At 37.9% G+C, this 13,775-nt stretch overlaps 1 protein-coding gene across 1 annotated transcript in view; it reads right to left on the reverse strand.

Moving 5' to 3' along the window:
- LOC128988395 (uncharacterized) overlaps nucleotides 1-13,775 on the reverse strand; it is a 55,511-nt gene that overhangs the window by 11,045 nt on the left and 30,691 nt on the right. The gene's annotated exons all lie outside the window — the stretch shown is intronic.

Here is a 13,775-nt window from a genome sequence, read left to right on the forward strand (position 1 = left end):
GCCGTTATTGCAAGCGACAGGTCCGCGAACAAAGGACACGAAGTCATGTCGACGATTAAGCCGTGACCGCGGAGTCCTACCGACGTCCGCGCCGTGACCGCGGAGTCCTACCGACGATCGCGCCGTGACCGCGGAGTCCTACCGACGATCGCGCCGTGACCGCGGAGTCCTACCGACGATCGCGCCGTGACCGCGGAGTCATGCTGACGATCGAGCCGTGATCGCGAGTCATACCGACGATCGCGCCGTGACCGCGGAGTCATACCGACGATCGCGCCATGACCGCGAGTCATACCGACGATCGCGTCGTTGAATTGAATTGAATTGAATTGAATTGAATTGAATTGAAAATGTCTTTATTCACATTATATACAGTGGTATACATCGAATGGCGTCATTATACTAAATTACAGCTAACAAACTAATTTCTTTACATTTCCTCCATAAGCCATAAGGTACATATTTAAAACAACAGTTGATCATCATAAACAACAAAAAGTATGGTTGTCAGAGTTCATCAAATTTATATAATGTTTTATTTGTCAAATGCAGTTTTAATTTTTTCTTAAACATGTTTACATATTTAACGTTTCTCAATTCCACAGGTAGCCGTAGTAAAAACTTAGCACCCGCATTTAATGGTTTTTTATTATAAAACTCTAGCCTGTGGAAATCAATGGCAATTTGATTTCTATTTCTTGTAAAATAGGAATGGCTGTCACCTAACCTGGGAACCAGATTGTTTATACTTAGTTTTTTAGCATGAAGTGCTGTGTGAAAAACATATAAACTGTAAACAGTCATTATGCCCAAATCTGTAAAATGCTGACGAACCGAATCACCAAAATTCAAATTCATTATGATTCTTATCGCCCTTTTTTGAAGAATAAGAATTCTATCCAAATTTTGTTTTGATGTACCTCCATAGATTTCAATGCCATAACTGATTGCTGATTCAATAAGAGAAAAATAAATTGTTTTTAATGTATTTACTGAGCAAAAATTAGACATCCTATATAAAGCATACAATCCAGAGGTGACTTTGTTAACTACATGATCTATGTGGAGATTCCATGATAAATTTTCATCCAATGTTAAGCCTAAAAATTTGGTAGAAACAACTTTTTCCAAAGAGTGGTTGTTTATTTTTATTACTGGATTTACTGAATTTTTACTTCTTCCTGCATTGAACATGATAAAATTGGTTTTACTTGTATTTAATAATAGTCTGTGATTATTTAAAAAGTTATGGATACCCAATAAAGCTGAAGAAGAACTATGTTCCAAATTATTTATTGTATTGCTACTAATTTTGAAACTTGCATCATCTGCATATAGACAAAGTGTTTTTGTTGAGCCATTTTGAAAAGAATGTGGAATATCTTTTAGATAGCACAAAAACAACAGAGGTCCAAGGATAGAACCTTGCGGGACCCCATGCTGCATCTGTGCTAGCGAAGAATGACTGGTGACTGTTTGATTATTAATGGTACTTTTTATTTCAACAAATTGTTTTCTATTAACCAAGTATGAGCTAATCCAATTTAAAGTATTGCCATTGATTCCCAGGCCTTTGATTTTGTTTAAAAGAATTTTGTGTGAGACGCTATCAAAAGCTCTGCTCAGGTCCAAGAAAATACCTATTGTTTTCTCTCCTTTATCCACAGAGTCAATTACCGAATTAATGAAATCTATGCCAGCAGTAATAACTGATCTATTTGGTCTAAATCCATGTTGTTCCTTATCATGCAAACAATTGGTTTCTAGAAAATGTACTAACTGATTGTAGGCTGCTCTTTCAAAAATTTTAGAAAAGGTTGGTAATAATGATAATGGCCTATAGTTGGCTAGATTTTGTGCATCTCCTTTTTTGAGGATCGGGATTACCTTTGCAATTTTGAGTTTTGACGGAAAGATCCCACTAATAAAAGAGGAATTGATTAAGTGGACTATTGGTTTTATTAGTTGATTACTTGCTTTCTTTATCACTATCATTGGAACCTCATCATATCCAGTTGAAAGTTTATTTGGAAAAGAACTTAAAATTTTTTTAATTTCAATTTCTGTAACTGGTCTAAATTTAAAATTTTGATTTGTGAAATTATTGAAACAAGGCAGAGCATCATTGTTATTTTGACTATTTGGATCTAACTGTGGAATTATCGAACGTTCAACATAACTGGAGAAAAAATCATTAAAATGTCTACAAATTTCCTGCGGATCTTCTAATGTATGGTCGTTATATACAATTTCAATGTTGCTACACTGTTTTTTCTTATTACCAATCTCAGAGTTGAGGATCTGCCAGGTTGTTTTACTAACGTTTTTAGATTCTTCTATTTTATTTTTATAAAAATCTTTTTTTTTATTAATTAAATTCTGTTTGTAATTTTTCCTTAAAGTTTTAATTCTGTTAAACATTTGTTGATCCTTAACAACTCTGGCTTCTATACTTAACTCTACAATTTTCTGTCTATCTTGTTTTAAATCAGGTGTTATCCAACTATCATTACAATTCCTGGACCGTTTTTTAACTTTAGGAAAAACTAAATTGAAATAGTACATAAAAATGTCATGAAAAGTATCAAATTTTACATCAACACTAGCATTATATACACTAAACCAATTCTGTCTTTCTAATATCGTACCAAACAATGACAAATTGCTTTCATTAAACACTCTAGTTTCTCTTGTCACATATTTATTTTTGTGCTTAATTTTGGCTTTATTTAAGTATTCTCCAACAGAAGGATCTACAGATACCATTAGCCCATCATGGTCCGATAATTGTGTGTCAATTCCCTCGACTCTAATTGAAAGCTCATCAAAATTAGTCAAAACATTATCTAATGCGGATTCTGTAGTACAAGTTATTCGGGTAGGAAAATTAACTAAAAATCTCATATTGTACAATTGCAAAACATCATTGAGCTTTTGTCGATTTGAGTCATCCAAAACATTTATGTTAATGTCCGCGAGTCATGACGACAATCGCGCCGTGACCGTGGAGTCATACCGACGATAACCCCGTGACCGCGGAGTCATACCGACGATCGCGCCGTGACCGCGAGTCATACCGACGATCGTGCCGTGACCGCGAGTCATGACGACGATCGTGCCGTGACCGTGCAGTCATACCGACGATAACCCCGTGACCGCGAAGTCATACCGACGATCGTGCCGTGACCGCGAGTCATGACGACGATCGCGCCGTGACCGCGAGTCATGACGACGATCTCGCCGTGACCGCGAGTCATGACGACGATCGCGCCCTGACCGCGAGTCATGCTGACAATCGCGCCGTGACCGCGAGTCATACCGACGATCGCGTCGTGACCGCGTGTCATGACGACGATCGCGCTGTGACCGTGGAGTCATACCGACGTCCGCGCCGTGACCGCGGAGTCCTACCGACGATCGCGCCGTGACCGCGGAGTCCTACCGACGATCGCGCCGTGACCACGGAGTCCTACCGACGTCCGCGCCCGTGACCGCGAGTCATACCGACGATCGCGCCGTGACCGCGGAGTCCTACCGACGATCGCACCGTGACCGCGGAGTCCTACCGACGATCGCGCCGTGACCGCGGAGTCATGCTGACGATCGAGCCGTGATCGCGAGTCATACCGACGATCGCGCCGTGACCGCGGAGTCATACCGACGATCGCGCCGTGACCGCGAGTCATACCGACGATCGCGTCGTGACCGCGAGTCATGACGACGATCTCGCCGTGACCGCGAGTCATGACGACGATCGCGCCCTGACCGCGAGTCATGCTGACAATCGCGCCGTGACCGCGAGTCATACCGACGATCGCGTCGTGACCGCGTGTCATGACGACGATCGCGCTGTGACCGTGGAGTCATACCGACGTCCGCGCCGTGACCGCGGAGTCCTACCGACGATCGCGCCGTGACCGCGGAGTCCTACCGACGATCGCGCCGTGACCACGGAGTCCTACCGACGTCCGCGCCCGTGACCGCGAGTCATACCGACGATCGCGCCGTGACCGCGGAGTCCTACCGACGATCGCACCGTGACCGCGGAGTCCTACCGACGATCGCGCCGTGACCGCGGAGTCATGCTGACGATCGAGCCGTGATCGCGAGTCATACCGACGATCGCGCCGTGACCGCGGAGTCATACCGACGATCGCGCCGTGACCGCGAGTCATACCGACGATCGCGTCGTGACCGCGAGTCATGACGACGATCTCGCCGTGACCGCGAGTCATGACGACGATCGCGCCCTGACCGCGAGTCATGCTGACAATCGCGCCGTGACCGCGAGTCATACCGACGATCGCGTCGTGACCGCGTGTCATGACGACGATCGCGCTGTGACCGTGGAGTCATACCGACGATAACCCCGTGACCGCGGAGTAATACCAACGATCGCGCCGTGACCGCGAGTCATGACGACGATCGCGCCGTGACCGTGAGTCATACAGACGATCACCCCGTGACCCGCGAGTCACAAGTTTCTATAGGTTACCCATTTTTTGGTTTTTATAGATCAGTGCCACAAATGGTAAAAATTGATTTCGTATGTCTCTTTTGGTAACTGCAATACAGTACTTTCTTTTTATGCACAGAAAAAAAACCCGTCCCGTCCCGTCCCGAAAATCGGGAAGGAAATAAAAATCCCGTCCCGTCCCGTCCCGAACTAAAAATTCAATCCCGTCCATCCCTACTGTTGATATTTCTACTTGTACAGATAGTGGCAGTGTTTGTACTTCTGACGACTCATACAGCTTAAATAGTTTAAATAGTGTAGAAATCATATCTGACTTGCAAAATGATTTTTCAATAGAACTGAACGCTGGAACTCCCCTTAGTACACAGCCCATTGTTGATTTCGACAACCACATAGCATCTAGTAATAGTACTCCAATGCATAAAGATTCATTTGTTGTAAATAAACTAAACGACATTGAGAAGAACTCCAAAATTGCAAAGGAAATTCAAACTGATGTAAACACCGGTCATTGTATGTCTTTGCTTAACAACGAATGGTTAAATGATGATATGATTAGAATTTATCTTGAAATGCTGAATGATAAAATAGTAAACAATGAAAACATCTAATTTATAAACCCTGTTGTAAGCCAAGCAATCAAGTGTCTAGATGATACAGATTATTTAATAACACCTCTAAAACTACAAGAAAAATCATTTATATTAATACCAGTAAACGATGCAAAAGCTGTTTGTGCAGTGGGTGGCACACATTGGAGCTTATTATTGTATCAAAAATCAAGAAACACTTTTTACTACTTGGATTCTTCAAAACAATACAACTTGGAATCTGCTAAAGAAATTTTCCTGAAAGTCAGTAGAGTCATTACAGATAGTCCCGAAAATGCAAATTTTCATATTGTCAACTGTCCACAGCAGGACAATATGGTGGACTGTGGTGTATATCTGCTTCTGTTTGTTGACCACATAGTGAAGGGAATCCTAAATAACAATATTGATCTAGCTCTCCAACAGTTTCATGAACTAAAAATAAACAGGACTCAAGTAATCTCCAAACGAGCCACCCTTGCCTACCTAATGTACAACAGTCAACACTTGTTCATTGAAGCACCTGATGTAAAAAAATTGTTCTTTGAGCAGTGCATGCCTCAGACCTGCTTAACAGAGCCTACACCTCAAGTCACAGACATCCAATCCACAACATCTACGGACCCTAAAACTAAAGAAAAAGGATTTTTAATCAGAAACAATAATAATAGCCAAAAATGGGAACAACCTAAAAAAGTGTCAAAAGCAAAGCCGCATCCAAAAACTAACCTTAACCTGAACACCACTACAATACAAACAAACAACCGCTATGATGTACTACATCATAATCATGGGGCAGAATACTTAGAAGATACCAGTAGATCTGAAAACTTCACAAGCCCAGTGCAAAGTACAACAAAAGATAAAAGAAGATCTGCTGTGCCTAAATGGATCCATGACAGGGAAAATAGTACTAAAATGGAAATAGAATTATATGCAGATAGTCACGGAAGACAGCTTCCTGAAATAATAAATTTCTGCAGTAAAAATAAAATAAAAGTTAGTGGCCAAGTGATGCCCGGGGCAACTACCGAAAAAGTGTATAATGAGGCAATGAGAAGTAGAATTAGAAACAAGATGCTGCTTTTAATATCGGGCTCAAATGACGTAATTAAAAAGACAACCAATAATATCTATGAAAACTTAGAAAAGTATCTGGAAAACTTGATTGCTGGAGACAACAGTAAAACAATAATAGTCACTACTATTCCTCACCGCTATGATCTAAATCCAAAGGACTCAGCCCATGATCATATAACCATGATCAATAACTATATCAAAGAAATTACGGTAAGAACTCCTTGCGTAAAAGTTATTGATCTTGACGAGCTGGAAAGGTTTCATTTTACCAATCATGGGTTGCATCTGAATCATCGTGGAAAGAAAAAGCTATCCTACATGATAACATCACTCATAAATAAAATTAAGATAAACAACGTCACACATGTTATTGGAGGTGATAGGCCTGTAAATAGTAATTCTGTAAATAGTAAATCTGTAATTAGTAAATCCGTAAATAGTAACTCTCCCAGACAGATAAGAAATTCAGCTGGTATTAATATCATCCAAGCAAACATGAAGGACATTATAGATGGATTTCAGAACAACGAGACTGTGGGTTTTGCGCATACAATATCAGCTGACCTGGATAGTGAGAGGAGTATGAGTGCTGGGGTTGCGGTTACCTTCCGGAATCAATTTGGCAAGCCCCTCCTTTCAAATTGCCTTAGCAGTCACTTGGCATATCAAAAGGTGAATAAAGGAGCAAGCATATTTAGTCTCATTACAAAAACTAAATATTTTTTGAAACCTACAAAATTTGACTACGACTGTGCTTTTGAACAACTGACAAATGAATTTAAAAAAAGACAGCTTAAGATACTTATATGTTCAGCAATGGGTTGCGTTAGAGATCAAATATGGCCAGATCACGTTATACAAAACTTAATAAGATTTCAAAATAATACTGGAGCAATTGTAAATATTATCTGCTATTATCAAAACTCAAATAGGCTCTTATACAACGGTGTACCCTATAACTATTTTCTGAAACGTCTACAACAAATTATTGATGTCTATCACACCCAACAGTCTTCCCCTATCAGCGAGCTTCACTTGGAATCATCTGCATCCGTTTCCAATAGATCGACACTAGACCAAAGAACTTCACCTAAGCCGACTCACAACAACCCAACCTCCACTAGTAACCCTGCCAGTCCAAAAGTCACTCCTGGTGATCTTCAGTTTAGTGAAGTGGTCAAGCTTCCGGGAAGTGTTAAAAAGCAGAGCAGTGGCGCATTAGAGAGTGTAAATATTCAAGTTCCACCATGTCAAATGTCTTTAAATAATAGTAGTTTTTTATGAATACCAATTTGTCATCAAATTTAAAGGGGGTTAGCTTTAAGTATAAGAGTATATCATGTGTTAAAACTTATCCAGAGTTTCCAAAAGAATCCAATTCAATCCATACATTAACTACTAAACAAAGAGAAATTGAAGAAAATTTATCTTACCCCAGAGAAATAATTCCTTTAAATGTTGATAAAAATTCATCTTTTTTAAATGCTGATAAATCCTCTAAATCCTCTAATGTAAGCCTTTTAGACCAAGATAACTACTGTGTAAATTGCAAAGAGTGTCATTTTGATCTGTATAAAAAATGTGTTAAGTGGGAATATGGTCAAACCTTTTGTGCAAATAAGAAAAATGCATTTATCATGCACTTGAATATTCAGGGTGGTCTGGGGAAAAAATTGCATGATATACACTTATTTTTGGATGATTCAAATGTTGATGTAGTGTGTTTGAATGAGCATTGTTTACAGGATAATCAAATAAATTTGTTATCAAGTCTAAACAAATATAAGTTAGCAGCTTATTATTGTAGAAGCTCAATTGCAAGGGGAGGTTCATGCATACTTTTGAAACTTGATTATGTTTTTAAAGAAATGACAGATTTATATATATACAATGAAGAAAGTATTTTTGAAGTTTGTAGTATTGAAATACCTATTTTGAATGTTATTATTGTTTCAATTTATAGAACTCCATATGAGAATAATTTTATAATATTTATAGATAAATTAGAATTGCTACTTTCTAAGCTACAAAAATATGTAAAAACTTATCAGATTTGTATAGCAGGAGATTTTAATATAGATATTTTAGAAACCTGCAGCTCACCCAGCCATAAAACTAGGTTTTTAAATTTAATCAGCATGTACGGTTTTACAATTAATTTTCGTTCTCCAACTAGAATAACTATAAATACAAGCTCATGCATTGACAATATTTTAACTAATGACAACTTTGTTTTTAACCAGAATATAAGATCTAAAATGAACCTTGAACTAGGTGTTTCGGATCACAGGGCACTTTTTATTGAAATTTCAAGAAATACTGCACTTTGCAAAAAAATACAGTACAAAAAAAGATTATTTTCAAAACAAAATAAAGCGCTTTTTTATCAACACATATCAGGAGTTAATTGGAATACATTGCCTCAACAAGATGCTCAAACTAATTTTAACCATTTTTTCAATCAGTTGTTAGTAAATTTTGATAAATGTTTCCCTCTTAAATTTTACACTAACAAACCACCCAAAAATAAATATAGGAAAAGCTGGGTGACTAAAGGTATTAAAATATCAAGTCAGAGAAAAAGAGAGCTAAGCACTATTGCCAAAACGGTTCAAGATGTTAATTTTAAAAAGTATTACAAAAACTATAGAAAAATATTTAAAGCTGTTTGCGATAAGGCTAGGAAAATGTTTAATTGTAAAGTTATATCATCTTCAGATAATAAGAGCAAAGCGGTGTGGAATGTTGTGAAGTCTGAACTTGGAGTCCTGAATTCCAATCATTTGGATTTCCCTGATTTGTGTGTCGGAGACAAGCAATTAAAAGATGGACAAAATGTGGTAAATTTTCTCAATGATAAATTTTGTAACATTTACAAAAATATAAATTGTATGCCTTGCTTACACACTGCAACTAATTTGATTAATAATACTAGTAGACCTAATAATATAAGAATGAAATTTCAGTTCAGACATGTATCGATTTTAGAAATTAAAAAAACCGTTAGAAATTTAAAAAATAAAAAATCTTCTGGATGGGATGAAATTCCTATTGAATTAATTAAAAATGTCATAAACCATATTGCAGAGGCTCTGTGTCTAGTAATCAATCAATGTTTTGATGAAGGAATTTTTCCCTATCAATTAAAAAATGCTGAGCTGAAACCACTTTTCAAAAAAGGCTCAGTAATGGACCCTGATAACTATCGTCCTATTTCAATACTCCCATCTTGGTCTAAAATCTTTGAAAAAATTGCTTACAACCAAATCTATTCATATTTCGAAAATAATGATTTATTTACCAATAAACAATATGGTTTTAGATCTGGGAAAAACACTATATCTGCTGTCTCAGATTTCATAAATCAGGTTTCTGATGGCTTGGATGGGTCTCAGAGCACAGCTGCGGTGTTCTGTGATCTATCCAAGGCATTTGATTGTGTAAATTACAATATATTAATGAGTAAACTTAAATATTATGAATTTTCTGATATGGCTTTGTCTTGGATGCATTCATATTTGACTAACAGACATCAAAGAACAATAATCGTAAAAAATGGTAAAAAATGTATTTCACAGTGGCTTAACACTAAATGTGGGGTTCCGCAAGGGTCAATACTAGGCCCCTTGCTATTTTTAATATTTATAAATGACTTACCTCGAAATGTATCGTCTAACCTTATCTTATATGCTGATGACACTACAGCAATAGTTAAATCAAATAATTTGCAAAATCTTAAACAAGAAATCAGTCTTTCTATTCTTAATTTATCTAATTGGTTTACAGCCAACGGGCTAAAACTTAATAATTCTAAAACACAGGTGATGTTATTTCAAACAATTCAGAATAGGCAAAACGCCGCTGTTGAATTATCTTATGATGATAATAATATTATATCCTTTACTGAAAATGCAAAATTTTTGGGTTTAGATATCGATAAGAATTTAACATGGAAAACACACATAAAAATGGTAGTTGGTAAATTAAATACGGCTTGCTTTCAAATGTATGTTTTGAGAAATGTAATAGATTTAAAAACTAAACTCACAGTGTACTATGCAATGTTCTTTTCTGTCTTGCAATACGGGATTGAATTATGGGGAGCAACTTCTTATTCTAAAGCAGTTTTCAAAATTCAGAAGAAATTTATAAGGATTTTATCATTTATGCCTAAAAGAACCTCATGCAGAGCTTTATTTGCTAAATATGAGATATTAACTTTGCCTTCACTTTATATATTTAAAATGATGGTGAATTTTAAAATTAATTATCAAATGTACAATGATAAACAAATCAGTCATCCATATCTTACACGCTCAAAAAATTTTCAATATCCAAGACATCGCCTTTGTTTATATGAAAGATCTCCTTATTATATGGGATTAAGGCTTTACAACAGTCTACCCACTAATTTTAAAGAAATTAACAGTATTTCAAAATTTAAAAATGATTTCAAACGATACCTTTTACAGAAAAATTATTATAATATTTCCGATTATTTAAATGATAAGTAAATATATTTTAGTTTAAGCTATGTGGATTTTAGTTTTGTTATGTAACTTAGTGTTTAAGATCTCTGACAATATCACCTGTTTCACCAGCTGACGCTGGATCTGTGAAATGTTTTGTGATAATAAAGTAATATTTCATTTCATTTCATTTCATTTCATCGTCTCCCGCGGTCACGGAAACGTCATCGTCATCTCCCGCGGTCACGGAAACGTCATCGTCATCTCCCGCGATCGCGGCAAAATCATGAACATATCCCGCGGCTGTTTAGACATCACCGTCATCTCCTGCGGTCACAAAAACGTTGTTGTCGTCGTCCGCGATCACGGCAAAATCATGAATAATTCCCGCGGCCGTGTATACATCATCATCGTCTCCCGCGGTCACGGAAACGTCATCGTCATCTCCCACGGTCACGGAAACGTCATCGTCATCTCCCGCGATCACGGAAACGTCATCGTCGTCGTCCACGATCGCAACAAAATCATGAACACTTTTCGCGGCCGAGCAGATATCTTCGCCGTCTTTCGAGGTCACGGAAACGTCATCGTCCGCGATCGCGGCAAAATCATGAATATTTCCCGCGGCTGTTTAGACATCACCGTCATCTCCCGCGGTCACGGAAACGTTATCGTCGTCGTCCGCGATCACGGCAAAATCATGAACATTTCCCGTGGTCGTGTAGACATCATTGTCGTCTCCCGCGGTCACGGAAACATCATCGTCGTCTCCTGCGGCCGCGAAAACGTCATCGTCGTCTCCCGTCATCGTCGCCTCCCGCTGTCACAGAAACGTCATCGTCGTGTCTCGTGGTCACGGAAACGTCATCGTCGTCTCCCGCGGTCGCGGCAACGTCATCGTCGTATCCCGCTGTCACAGAAACGTCATCGTCGTCTCTCGTGGTTTCGGAAACGTCATCGTCGTCCTCCACTATCGCGGCAAAATTTTGAACATTTCCCGAGGCCGTGTAGACATCATCATCATTGGCTTTCGCAGTTACGTAAACGCAAGACAACGATCGCGGCAAAATAATGAAAATTCCCGACTTTGAAATCAAATTTAAGACTAAATCCCGACTTTTCAAGACCATTTTGAAATTCAATACTAATTCCCGACTTTCCCGATTTTCCCGACTACTAGACACCCTGCAAGATGTAAATAAGATGACAATGAAATAATATACATAAATACATTTTTACATATTCTATTATCAAGTATTATTATAAACAGATAGAGGTTAAAACAAACAAAAAATCTGTTAATTAACAGTTTTTGGTCTGACCCGAACCAAAGAAAGTCTGACTCGCAGACCCCTACTATCAAAGCAAGGACTTAACTTAGTAGCAAAATAGGTGAAACTTTTATCTTAACTTTGTTTATTTCTTGGCACAATACCGTTAAAATAAAGTTTTAATAATGTGTGGGAAATGTAGGATACTATCCATTTTCATTGTAGGTAATGTCAATGTATTAAAATTAAAAATAATGGTTTCAATACAATTCTGAGGAGAAAACAAAAATAATTACTGGTAGCCGCATACCGTACCGATTTTGTACCGAGAACCAAAGTAATGTATAAAACAGTTCTGGGCTAGTGCCTAGCGTCCTAGGATGTGAAGGTGGGAGGTAAAGAAAATATGCAAGGGTTTGAATCTGTTACATGGACAATCCATACTGAGCTTGCTAATTTGTGGCTTAGCTGGACTGGAGGGCCCATCTTAAATAAACAGTGTCCGGATTGGGTGGAAGTTGACAACACTAGTGAGTTTACTTATTTTATTTTATTTTTATTGCTCACAACACCTGTTTTGCTTCTTTTTACATTGGTATAGAGAAGGAGGACACAGATTTTTCTTTTTTTGCTTTTATTTTGGATAAAAATGGACCTATAGTGTTGAAATACATATTATTGTGATAAAAGAACAAAACCTAAAAAAACTTTATTAATAGATAAAATAAATATCCGTTGTCAATGGGTTAAGACGTTCTTTAAGTCTGAATGTGCGGCGTTATAAACAAATTCAAGACCCACAACTAGTTCTAGTTTAATTGTTTATCTTCGGACAAAAATTTATTTTGGTACAAATAATTACTAAATGGCAAGAAAAAGGTTTTAACTAGTGATGTGTTGATACCAAAATTTATCGATTCTCGACACCAATAACTGAAAAATCTATGGATTGGTTATACAACACTAACCCCTGTCTTTAAGTCCTTCCATGAAGTGTATTTTTGAGGTAATGGGGTGTTTTTCAAGTAAGGAAAAAATGTATGCAGCAATGACACATTACAACTAGCCAATTTAGGTTTAAACCCTTAGATAAATGAAGATCTAACAAAAAAAATTATAAAGAAAATTATATTATAGAGGTGCGCTAGCCTGACATTTTCAGTCAAGCTAATCTCGAGGCAATATCGTGATCATCACCAATGGTCATAGAAACTTGTCATCTTTGTCTTGTGGGATCACTGCAAAATCCGAAATATCTTCTTCAATTACATCTTGTTCAATTCTTAACTCATCACTGTCTTTTGCGGTTATGGAAAAATCGTGAACATCTCATGCGGTTGAGTAGACATCATCAACTCCCGTGGTCACGGAAACGTCATCGTAGTCTTGTGTGATCATAGCAAAATCATTAAACATCACCTGTGACCGTGTAGACATCATCATTGACTCCTACGTTCACGGAAACGTCATCATCGTTGTCAGCGATCGCGGCAAAATCATGAACGTCTTCCGTGGCCATGTAGATATCATTCATTATCTTCTGCAATCACTGCAAATATATGAACATCTCCCGTGCCCGTGTAGACATCACTGACTCCTGCGGTTACGGAAACATCATCTTTGTTGTCCGTGATTGCGGCAAAATCATTAACATCTTCAGATGTAGAGGTTAGCTAGTTAGCAATGACTTGAGATGATTTGGCCGATTGACTGGGAGTTATATCATTTAAGTCGCTAACGAGCATTGAAATCTTAAATTTAACCAGAGGACACAGGTTACCTCAAATCACAGGCCCAAGGAGCCAGCTTTGATGATTGCTAACACTAATTAAATCATTTATATACTATGGGAATATTATTATCTTTCAATTAATATAATAAATTACAG

Source organism: Macrosteles quadrilineatus, unplaced genomic scaffold (genome assembly GCF_028750875.1).
Source record: "Macrosteles quadrilineatus isolate MER2022 unplaced genomic scaffold, UCM_ALF_1.0 Scaffold_3__2_contigs__length_128488019, whole genome shotgun sequence".
In the NCBI taxonomy this organism is placed as follows: Eukaryota; Metazoa; Arthropoda; class Insecta; order Hemiptera; family Cicadellidae; genus Macrosteles; species Macrosteles quadrilineatus.